Source organism: Homarus americanus, unplaced genomic scaffold (genome assembly GCF_018991925.1).
Source record: "Homarus americanus isolate GMGI-L3 unplaced genomic scaffold, GMGI_Hamer_2.0 scaffold43895, whole genome shotgun sequence".
Taxonomy (NCBI): Eukaryota; Metazoa; Arthropoda; class Malacostraca; order Decapoda; family Nephropidae; genus Homarus; species Homarus americanus.
In genome coordinates, this window is record NW_024738072.1 from 145,995 (window position 1) to 159,121 (window position 13,127).

Genomic DNA, 13,127 nt, shown 5'->3' on the forward strand with positions numbered 1-13,127 from the left:
AAAGACTTTTTAAGACTCCTCAGTAACTTAAAGATACTTAAGAAACTTACTAAGAGGCTTAATAATAATACTCTCCTTTGAGGCATTAATACACACCTAGACAACGTCAAGTGAAGTGGCAATTCATGAAGAGAGATTATTAATTTTTTTATTTCAAAGTTTCTGCTCCGACTTTCCACCTTTTGACCATTATAATATAGTAGCATTAGTTACCATGGTGAATTAATTTATATATATACATATCATGTATGAACTTTGATAAGCTTTTCCTTAATCCTCTTATGCAGACGACACACTGACTATAAGTACACCGGGGTTCACAAGTTTTCGTTTCCTCCCACACTGAAGCAGTACCGAACCCTCAATGAGAAATAACACACTCGCAACAGTCAAGGTTCGGAGATTCGTTCCCGTGACTCATTTTCACCACAGGGGAGTGAATGTTTGATCGCGACTCTACCTTCTTGCTGTTTGGAAGGGCACCTTGTATATGTTCAGCATCAAACCAAGGAAACTTAACCTAACCAAATATAGTTTTAACATGAATTTTAGTTAATCTCATTGTTTTGTTTTTCTCCAGGAAGGTGAAAGTTAACAGCTCCTTGTGGGACCGTGACACACCACAACACATCACACTTCATGTCCGTGTCAGTTTTATATATCAGTTATCGTTGTTTTGTACTTGTCCGTGAGTCTTGCGTCTCCACTAACTGAGGAAGTCGCCGTTACCTCCCGTGTTGAAAATAAGGATCACGTTTGCTATATAAAGTCACTCGGGAAATTTCCTTGATACAGTGATTTTCTAGATAGCGACTTGCGTATAATATTAACTCAACTTTGAATTCCTTTACGCCATTATTACCAGATCCTTTACGTCATTTACCATCCCAGAATCATACCTCGTAGAACTGACATATTGTCCAGTGTTTCTTGTGATTATCAAAGGTCGGGTCTAAAGTGTGTCACAATATACAAAAGTAATTATTCATTGTATATGTTGCAATATGGGACTACACCGAGGCTGGTTAGGGGCATGTCGTTCTGGGTCGCTAGTTTGGGTATCCGCTCATGCGCTAGCTAGGGACCAGCTGTTGTGTCCTGCTACGAGCCCCTGCTTCTGCGACTCGTGTGTGGGGTTCAGACCATCACAGTGAAATGTGTAAAAACAGTGAGTGAAGTAGATCCATATCTTCCTGCCACTGGGTGAGATTTGGGTCGTATTTTAATATTTGTTTGTTGTCTCTCGTGGATAAGGGAATTCTTATTGTGCCTTTCAATTGAGAAATAAGCGCCTCCGCCTTGTTCTCTTCCTCCTCCTCGTCCTCTCCTCCTCCCCATCCAACCCCTTCCACCTCCTCCTCCTCCTCTCTACAGCTCACACCGCTCGTGATGTATGACCGACACAAGTGAAGTCACAGTAACCAAACTTTGCTGAGAAACAAATCTCATTAATTAATTACCGGTTGGAGTCTGTAACAAGGTTTTAAGTAAGAGAATTAATGACTCTCAAACCCCCGGGTCACGATTCATGGAAGTTTCACCCCTACATTATTTTTTTCTCGGGATTTATGGAAACTTTTTTTTTTATGGTAAAATCTTGTTGGTTTGTTAATGTTATTTTGGTTTATTGTTTTTATTTTTTTAGTTTCATTTGAGTTATTTTTATCTGCAGTTAAGAGGAAATTTTTATTGATTATGAGACTGTAAGGTTTTGTTTTAGAGTCTTAATGGGTTACAAGTTAATGGTTGGTTTTTAATTGTGGGTTTTGAGGAGGAAAGAGAACACATATAAACCTTTAGAGAACATTGGTCTCTTAGGATAAATAGAAACCTTATATGGAATATTTTTATGGGTTTCTGAGGTTTCATAAATTAATTCTATTTTTATTGTTTTTTATTAGGTTTTAAACGACTTGATAAATGGCCTCGTTAAAGGTTTGTTAACAAGGGTCAAAATTAACTCCTTAAATGATCTTACGTCTTAATTAACTATTCTCGGATTTTGTTCGTCAAACTTCCTTACGATGGAGTTTATAACTTGTCTGAGGATTCTTGTGAACTCCGGGGCACCAAGTTCCCCCAGAGTTTGTAGAGGAATTGCGGTGCTATCGACGAAGGGTGATGGGTGATTGGGGGAGGGGGGAGGGAGGGGAATAGTTCATACGGGCATTGTATTAACGATTCCCCCTGACGCGACCAGACCGTTGAGAGATTAAGTAGATAAAGGTCTTTTAGTGGATTAGTAAGACACGCACACACACACACACACACACACACACACACACACACACCTCTTGAGATGACTTATGTCCTTACACTGCCACCATCATAGCCTAGATGGTCTCACATAAACTCAGACATGACATAAATCACCGTTGAAGGAGGAAGAGCAGTGAGCAAGGTTAAATAAATCCTTGGAAGAAGCTTTTGTATCATTTTGGGATCACAAGAAAACTCTCCGCTGAGTCAAGATGTTTGTGTTACCATTCAGAGGCTATTATATTGAACATTTATTATTATTGTTATTTTTATTGTTATTATTAATTAGGTATATTGCTTCAGGCCAAATTGGTTACCTTAATTAGTTGTTGTTTTCACCTGATTTCTCATATCTGTTGTTTGTACACCTGATGATTGCCCTTTTAGTCACTAGCTATAGATTAAGGCACAGAGACCCACACACACACACACACACACACACACACACACACACACACACACACACACACACACACACACACACACACACACACACACACACACGATCATCAATCATCAGTTGGCAACATTTCTCTTCATCACAAATCATCGGTTCCTGATGATCCTGAACCAGCCAAGTGTTGAACCTGTTTACCTTTGTGACGCTTCTGTTTATCTGTTTGTCTGTCTATCTGTCTGTCCTCTCCCATTCCCATCGTCTCCTCCCAGTTCATCTTCCTTAAATCCTCCTCCGCCCTCCTAACAATCCCAAACTCTCCCCCAAAAATCTCTCTTCTAATTCTTTCACTCACACTCATGATCTTATCTTCCCCTCTTCCTCATTTTTCCTTTATTTTCCTCATTTTTCTTTATTTACTTCCTAATTCTCTCTTATTTCCTTCTTTATTGTTAGTAGTTATGTTCTTTTATCTTTCTTCATTTTATCTGAATCTTTGTCCTGATTTATTGACTTTTTTTTCTATTTCTATAATGTTAATTGTCTTTACTTTTTATGTTTTTGTTTATTTCTTAGTTTTATTTGTTCTCTCTAATTCCTTCTTACGTTCTTTATGTTTTTTTCTTTTTTATCTTTTCTTCTTATTTCTTTCTATTTGTTTTGTGTGTGGACCATTAGTCACTGCTCTTGGCTGCCTGCTCCCATGGCTGGCTCTCTCTCTCTCTCTCTCTCTCTCTCTCTCTCTCTCTCTCTCTTATCACTAAACACTGCTAATCTAATATATCATCACCACACACACACTCACACCGTTAGTTTAGATTAGGTCAGGTCAGGTCAGGTCAGGTCAGGTTAGGTCATGTTAGGTCAGGTTACATTACTTTAACCCTCATAGTTGAAAATGTTACCTTGAACACATCTGCTATACCTGGAAAAGACTAAAATAATTTTCCTTTTCAATGCTGACGAAATATAATGTTTAAATGTTTTACTGGTGTCAAGAGTGGTGTTAGAAATTTGTGAATGTTGTTTAAGGTGATGGAAATTTAATTAGTAATTGTTTAAGGAAAAGAAGGAATTAGTTAAATATATGAATGAATAGGTTTATGTATGTAGAGTATTATGTAGTAGGGATATGTACCTTATATCTGTCTATTTACATGCGTTTATTTCACTTTCTTTCTTTCTTTCTTTCTTTCTTTCTTTCTTTCTTTCTTTCACCATCAACAGATATAAAAAAACTACTATATCATCATAATAACAATACCTTACAGACATACCTAACTACCCAACACACAACCTTGTATATATCCCAGTCACATATTACCTTAACCCTGTGTGAGTTAAGGGTAATTACCTTCTTACCTAAACACAAAATAATAATTAGTTTTACCAAAGGACTTATTTAAGGTATGAAAAGCTTCTCCCCAGACGCTCATTAAAACTTTCCCTTATCAAGACTTGGGTCACAGTTTTGTCTTACAAGTAAAATATTTCTTCTTTAAACACACATAAATTAGGCTTACAAATGAATGGTTAAATTACTGTCTTGGGGGGTAGAATAGTTAGATATCTTATTGAACTTTGACCTTGTCCTTTGACCTTGATCTTTAACGTTGACCTTGATCTTGACCTTTGACCTTGACCTTTGATCATTGACCTTGACATTTGACCTTGACATTTGACCTTGACCTTTAACCTTTAAACTTAATATTTGACCCCCTGACCATTTAGTTTGATCTATAACTCTAAATATGCTTCTTATCTTTATTAAGTGTTGATCAACCTAATCTAATCGTTTATTAATCAATCACAACAAAGAAAAGATCTATTGACAGACAGACAAACAGACAAACTCATGGATGGAAAGATTGATAGACAGGTAAATAGATAGATTGATAGACAGGTAGTTACACTAATAGACAGGTGGATAAAAAAAAATGAGGGACATCGAAAACAGAATTACCCATACGATCAGAAAACTAAATCAAACATGGATAAAATATCAATAAACGAACAATAATAAACACACACATACACAAGGCATATCCAATCAGCTAAAGCACATCTGATAATCGAAAACTTATCCAGCAATCAGAGGCAATATCCACAAATCCAATTTTTTACCCATTAACACAAAACACTTCCTCTCCCCCAACACAAGGGGTCAGTGGTGTGGTGGTGCTGTGGTGGTGGTGGTGTTGTGCTGTGGTGTTGGTGGTGTGGTGCTGTGTGGTTGGGTGGTGGTTGTGTGGTGGTGGTGGCAGCATCAGATATTCATGGAGGAGAAATGTACGCTATTGTCTAAGCCTAAGCTACTCTCTCTAACTACTCTCTCTAACTACTCTCTCTAACTACTCTCTCTAACTACTCTCTCTAACTACTCTCTCTAACTACTTTCTCTAACTACTCTCTTTAATGTGCTGTTATAAGTCATCCTGGTCATTACCCTCTAGTCTCTTTCCCATATGTTGGATTCAGTTGCCATCAAGCCAAAGATTTTTAAAGTTGCCAATTTACAACACAATTACTTCATACAATTTAATAACTCAGTGCACCAGTAGTAGTGGTGTTAGTATAGTGTGTATGATGGTGTATGGCAGCTAGAATATATACTGAGGATATATGCAAAATACAGTAGTCCCTTGGTGATACATAAGAAGTATAGCCCCCCGGAGTAAGATACATAAACTACGCCCTAGTCATCGGGACATAAACTACCCTCCCTGTTAATACCAGAATAGAAAGTAGAAAGTTTTTGGGGGGTAAATGTTTGGAAAGTAGAGTCCATATATGTATACATTGATAGCCATTACTCATTATATTCTTCTTTGTGTATACATACTGTAGAATAAGCATAAATATGTGATAATACAATAATAATAAACATCACTAAATATAAGTATTAGTATGGCATGAGAATATACATGAAAATATATATCAAAATATACATAACATTCTGTATCTCTCTGACAAATTGCACATAACTTCATCACGGCAGCACCACTTATCACCCTGAGAACTTATACAGAGAGACAGAGACAGACAGAGAGACAGACAGATAGACAGACATCCACTACCCTTTCCCTATAAGACCATTCCACCTCTCTATAAACCACTTCCCTTCTCCCCATCTGCTATACCTGTAACCATATATACCTATTATATATCCAGGTAAACCAATCAACAGCTTAAAATATAAAATAGGAATATATATAAATCAGGTAAACAGAAAAAACAGATATATTTAACCCCAAAACACGAAAAAACACCACTTGAAATAAATTGAAATCCTCAATACCATCCGCTACCTTGGAATATAGAAATGCATAAGCAACAACAAGATTCCTAACTCAAAACCTTTATCTCCCAGTCAATGAGAAAGATAAACAAAGAAGGGAATATCTAGGTATACCTTTTGACACCTTGGGAACACCGCAAGAGAGGGTAGGGGAGAGTAAAGAGGATATAACAAGAGTTCCAGAGCCAATGAGACGACACGCGAGTTGTATGGAGCTGATAAACACGAGAGTCAGGAGGCAGGGGAAAAAAATGGGTAGAATGTTGACGGAATAGTGAGTATAAGAGGTAAAAGGTGTTATTTAAGTATGAGGGAGTGATGGAGAAAAGGTGTGAGAGTGATGGGGGGAGGGGGGGAGTGTAAGGAGTAGGGTGTGAGAGTGAGGGTAGAATGAGAGTGAAAGAGTGAGGGTAATGTGAGAGGGATGGAGAAAAGGTGAGAGAGTTATGGACGGGTGTGAGAGTGAGGGTTATGTGAGAGGGAATTACTATATCAAAATAAAGCGTTGAAAGATGAGAGTGAGAGGAAGAATAAATGACAGAGAAAGAGGAGGAGAAGAGGAAGAGAAAAAGAAGAGGAGAAGAGGAAGAGGAGGAGGAGAAAGAAGAGGAGGAGGAGAGGAGTGTGTGGTACGAGAGGGAAGCTTGGGAGAGACTAAAGGATGTTGTGGATTAAACCTTAATTGGGTGTGTGTGTTTGTGGATGGTTGATGTGGATGGCTTGATGTGGATGCTTGATGTGGATGGCTTGATGTGGATGGTTGATGTGGATGGCTTGATGTGGATGGTTAATGTGGATGGTTGATGTGGATGGTTAATGTGGATGGTTGATGTGGATGGTTAATGTGGATGGTTGATGTGGATGGTTGATGTGGATGGTTGATGTGGATGGTTTGATGTGGATGGTTTGATGTGGGTGATTAATGTGGATGGTTAATGTGGATGGTTGATGTGGATGGTTAATGTGGATGGTTGATGTGGATGGTTGATGTGGATGGTTTGATGTGGATGGTTTCATGTGGGTGATTAATGTGGATGGTTAATGTGGATGGTTGATGTGGATGGTTGATGTGGATGGTTGATGTGGATGGCTGTCATAGGAAATTCCATGATAAATACCTCACTTAGCTGTACCTTCTTTTCTATCCACATACCTCCTGTCCTTCCCACTCCCACATCCATCCCTCCTTTCCCATCTATCCTACAATCCTATCCTTCACTCCCTCCCATCCTTCCCTCCTCTTCGGGGATAGGGGGTGGCGTAATTAACCTCCTATCCACCTCTCTATCCACCTTCCCATCCATCCATACGTGTTGTTTACTGATTCCTCGTCCTGATGGTGGCGGCTCTCAGGTGTGTTGCTAGTGCAGGTAAGTTTAGGATGACTGTCTTAATTAGTGGTGAGAAAGAAGGATAATGTCTAAACGATATTGTGTGTTTTAATTATTTGTTTTGGGTGGATGGTGAGTGGCTTAGTTCTATCTGTTCCCTAGTTCCTTGTTGTTGTTCTTCTTCTTTAGGGTATTTCTCATTCTTCTTCTTCTTCTTCTTCTTCTTCACCTGCTTCTTCGTTGTCTTCGTCTTCTTCTTCTTTATTAGGACATTTCTCTTTCTTCTCTCTTTGTTCTTACTTCTCCTACTTCATCTAAACATTTCTCTTCCTCCCCCTCCTCTTCCATCTTCTTCATCTGGGCACTTTTCTTCCTCCTCCTCCTCCTTCTCCTCCTTCTCTTCTTAAAAATCCTCTAATACAAATCTTTTCTCCCCATTTTCCCCGTCAAACTTTTCCTTTTCTTATTTCCTTCCTCCTCGAGATTTTTCTTTTCCTTCCGCCTTCCCCCAGAAAACTTCCCTTCTTCTTCTTCCTCCTCCTCCCCCAGGAAATTCCTTATCTCCCTCCTCCTCTTCCATAAGGAGACTTTTCTTCTTCCTCTACCCCCTCTCCCTCTCCTCCTTCCTTCCCTCCTTCCTTCTCCTCTTTCCCAGATATCTTCTCTCCCCATCCTCCTTTCTCACCTCCCACATACACCCATCACACTCACACATAAAGAAAATATGTTTGAGGGAAATATACGTGTGTGTGTGTGTGTGTGTGTGTGTGTGTGTGTGTGTGTGTGTCGGAGGGTGTACGTATATATGTGCGTGTGTGTATATGAATAAGCTTTCTTTGTTATATATACATTTCATAAACATCATATATATCCTGTCTTGAATTCCGTCTCCTGTTTTAGAATCTATTAGTGAAATATTTTGTTTTTTCTGAGTCCTTATCAAGAAAAAAAATTACCATGATTCCCCTTCCTTCAATTCTGGACCGACTAATATCTATTTGATCAAACTCCTAACTCACCCGAGACTTTTAATTATTCAATTTTATCTTATTAATTACTTTCATCTATCAGTTCCTTATTCAAATACCATTATTACTTGACTACATTTCAGAATTTGGCTCTTAAGTATTTTTTACAACTATTACCGTTTGATACTTCCACGTAAATATGTCTAGAAGGACAATTTAATATCATGGTCGTATTATGGTCGTTACTCCTCGTCTGTTTTAGGTCATTAGCGATGTTTCTATCGTTATGTTTACATTAGTGATCTGGTGTTATCCACGTGTGAGGAAAGTGTGTGTGTTTGGTATAATTTATTTTGTTATTAGAGCTGAAATTCGTGTGTTTGTTTTATTTCTTTTGGTTTCTATGTGTTCAAGTCAACCATCCGCACTAGCTATTTACACTAACCATCCACACCAACCATCCACACCAACCATCCACTCTCGCCATCCACATCAACTGCCCACGTCAAACACCCACATCAACCACCCACACCAACCATCCACACCAACCATCCACACCAACCATCCACACCAACCATCCACACCAACCGTCCACACCAACCATCCACGCCAACCATCCACACCAACCATCCACACCAACCATCCACACGTCACACCAACCACCCACACCAACCATCCAAACCATCCACACCAACCATCCACACCAACCATCCACTTTTTCATATCCCACTGCATAAGGCATCAACTCCATCTTCCACTTCATTAAACATCTTTTTTTTTTACTCTGCTGTGATTACCTGTATTTTTCATCTGAATCTTCTTACCTGCTAATCCACCTGCTTAATCCACCTGCCTCATCCACCTACCTCATCCACCTGTCTCATCCACCTTCCTAATCCACCTGCCTCATTTATCCATCCAAAGTTTTCCATCTACAGGTAAAAAAAAAAATCGAATGAGATTTTTACCTCCCGTGTGTTTTCTGACTTCCTGCCTCCCCCTCCTCCTCCTCCCCCCTCCCTCCTCTCCCTCCTCTCAAAAACCCCACATAATTTGTTTCCAAGATTTTCTCATCAGGGTGAAGAAGGGCTGATGTGGTAATGGCAGGAGCCGTGACTTGGATATCATCTCTTGTAATTAACTGCTGGGTCATTTAGTTTACCTTAACATATGAAGAGATGAGCACGTGTCTTGGTTAATTACTTGTTGGTGGTGAGGGGGATCAGTGGTGGTGGTGAGTGATGGTGGTGGTGAGTGATGGTGGTGGTGAGTGATGGTGTGGTGGTGATGAGTGATGGTGGTGGTGGTGAGATTGGTGTTTGGTGGTAATGAGTGGTGGTGAGTATTGATGGTGGTGATGAGTGATGGTGGTGGTGAGTATTGATGGTGGTGATGAGTGATGGTAGTGGTGGTGATGGTGAGATAGAGAGTGATATGATAGGTTCCAATTTCCTTTCCTTAACACTTTAATCATTCTTATCATCTTTAATTCCTTTATTTATTCAACCTTTTTTTAACCAACTCTTTCTTATCCTTCTTATCTCTCTCCTCCTTGTGCTGTCTGTCACGTCTTTCAATTATTATCATCCACACACACACACACACACACACACGCACGCACGCACGCACGCACGCACACACGCACACACACACACACACACACACACGCACGCACGCACGCACACGCACACACGCACACACACACACACACACACACACACCTTAATCTATACTATAAACTGAATTTATCTATTTTTATTCCTGTTTTCTTAAGTCTCTTCTGTGTGTGAACGGAGGAGGAGGAGAGAGAATGAGGAGGTGGAGGGAGGAAGAGGAGAGAGAGTGGGGGAAAGGGGGAGGGAGGAGGAGGAAGGAGGGATTAAGTGATTTCCCAATAATTTTATTTTATTCTCTCTCTCTCTCTCTCTCTCTCTCTCTCTCTCTCTCTCGCTTGTCCTTGCTCGCTCTTTCTATTCTCTCTTGGTTTCTCTCAATTAATCTCTTTCTTTCTCTCAGTCTTTCTTTGTGTCTTGATTTTTCTTATTCAAGTGTATTCTCTGTCTGTCTGTCTTTCATTTTCTCTTCCCCCTTCTCTATCCCTTTGTATATCCTTCCTTCCTTTTCCTTCCTTCCTTCCTTCCTTCCTTCCTTCCTTCCTTCCTTCCTTCCATAATGACGGAGCTTTTTAACATATCGTTTCCTCCTCCAGAAAAATAAACAGACTTAAAAAAAAAAATTGCCTTAAAGAAAACGATAAAAATATAGGTGATGATAATGATGGTTTAAGATGTGTTCTAATGAGGAGGAAACGTGATGGGTGATGCCTGTCTGTCTGTCTGTCTGTCTGTCTGTCGGTCTGTCGGTCTGTCTGTCTGTCTGTCTGTCTGTCTGTCTGTCTGTATGAGCACGGGGACGGGCGAGATTGCGACTTCAACCCCCTGAAATCTCTGGGGGGTAGAGTGGGGGATGAGTGGGGGGAGGGGAGAGGAGGGGGGAGTGATGGGGAATGGTGGAGTGGGAAGAGAGTGAGAGAGGAGTGGGATTTATAAGGTTGGTTTGTCTTCGTCTGTCAGTGTTATTTGTCAAGATTACCGCCAGGATTGTGGTGTTCATATTTATTTATAACTGCTTTAGGTTAGGTTAGGTTGTGGGATTTGGTTTAGTTTTTTGTCTCTGTCTGTGTCTCGTTCTCTCTCTAGTTCAGTCTCTCTCTCTCTCTCTCTCGTTTAGTCTTTCTCTGTCTCTCTCTTTCGTTCAGCTTCCCTCTCTATCGTTTAGTCTCTCTCTCTCTCGTTCAGTCCCCCCCTCTCTCTCGTTCAGTCCCTCTCTCTCTCTCTCTCTCTCTCTCTCTCTCTCTCTCTCTCTCTCTCTCTCCTAAAAACAAAACAAACTCGCCCTGGCCAGCTGTCGCCCGTGTTGCTGACTCCCGCGTGAAACTTTACCCAGAAAAATGACACACTTCTTTTTACACCTCGATAAAATGGTTTCCCAGCTGGTGATAATTGAAAGAAGGAAGGAAGGAAGGAAGGAAGGAAGGAGATAGAAATGACGAGAGAAGAATAGAGAAAATGAGTGAAAGACCGACAAACAAATGATAAGTTGATATAAATGTTAATATTACTTATTTTTTCGTCAATTATTTCCTTTTGTGGAGGTAATTTGTGGGGTGGAAAGGTGGAAGGAGGCGGTAGAGGTGGAAGGGGGGGTGGTAGAGGTGGAGGGGGTGGTAGAAGGTGGAAGGGGGTGAGAAGGTGGAAGGGGTGGTAGAAGGTGGAAGGGGGGTAGAAGGTGAAGGGGGGTAGAAGGTGGAGGGGTGGTAGAAGGTGGAGGGGGTGGTAGAAGGTGGAAGGGGGTGGTAAAAAGGTGGAAGGGGTGGTAAAAGGTGGAGATGAGAGAGATGGCGGGAGTGGCAGAGAGGTGGAAGGAAGTTGGATGGGAGAACCTGTGGAAATATTCGAAGTGGAACAGAGTTTTGAGGTTAGAATTTGTTTGTATAAATGATAAAACGATCAACTGTTGAGTGAGTGAGTGAGTGAGTGAGTGAGTGAGTGAGTGAGTGAGTGAACGAGAGTGATTGCGTCAAAGACAAATCGACATATAGAGCTCTTGTCACAGCTGGAAATAGAAACGGCATTAAGGTTCCTGAGTGATATAAATGCTATGGTTGAGAGGCGGAGAGGGTGGAGGAGAGGGAGAGGGTGGAGGAGAGGGAGAGGGGAGAAGGAGGGAGGAAAGGAGAGGTGAAGGTAGGGTGGGAGAAGGAGGAAGGAGGAAGTGAAGAAGAGAGGAGGAGGGGAGGAAGAGGAGAGGAGGGGAGGAAGAGGAGAGGAAGGAAGAGAGGAGAGGAAGGACAGAGGAGGAGAACCATTACCTGAAAGTTGATCAAGTCTGAGACAAATTAAGAGAAACTTGGGACAATTTGGTCAGGTAAACCCGACAACAAGAGACGATTAATTGTTGGTGGTGGCTGTTATTGTGTTGGAGAGCCAGTGTTGGGGAGCCGGTGTTGGGGGTTCTACATCAATCAGGAACCTCTCATTGTTGGTGGTGTTAATGCAGTGTTGGAGAGCCAGTGTAGTTACAGGTGAATGAGTGTTTAATGTTTATACCGTTAATTATTAATAGTATCAGGTAACCTCAAGACTAAACCCACCAGCTAATCACATAATATAAAATAAATAAAAATAAATTAGCAGAAGAAATAATATATGAAAAAATCCCTATGAAATCATCATATTTTTTTATTTTTGATACATTTATTAATTAATTATTCACCTGAGTCTATGCTACCAGGTGTAAATATAATTAAGAAAATAAAACAAAAATATTAACAAGGTGAACTTCAGCGGACGTATAGTATTTCGTTAATTATGGTAATTATATACGTGAGCTAATTAAATATAATTAGTGTAATGTTACTTCATCTAAAGGAGCTAAATTACCCTCAACTTATAATCACATTCGACTTAAGTTTCTGACAAGATGTTATGTAGTGATATGTATAAACTGATCACGTTCATTAGTTAGTCTGTCTACCTAAGTATTAAACCTCTATACACCTTCATATCACGTCACTGTTTATTAATTTATCAATACATTTCTATCTATCAGTTCATCTAATTATTCCTCTTTATCTATGTATCAATATATCCACCAAAATATAGTTCATTAAATTCCATAAAATCAACAACAGTGAAGAAGAAAATAATTTGCATAAGATGACGAGACGTAACTCATTATTAACATATACAAACACACGAGTCACCTGTCTGTTTAAATGACTGTTTATATGACTGTTTATATGACTGTTTGTGTCTGTTTATATGACTGTTTGTGTCTGTTTATATGACTGTTGATATGACTGTTTGTGTCTG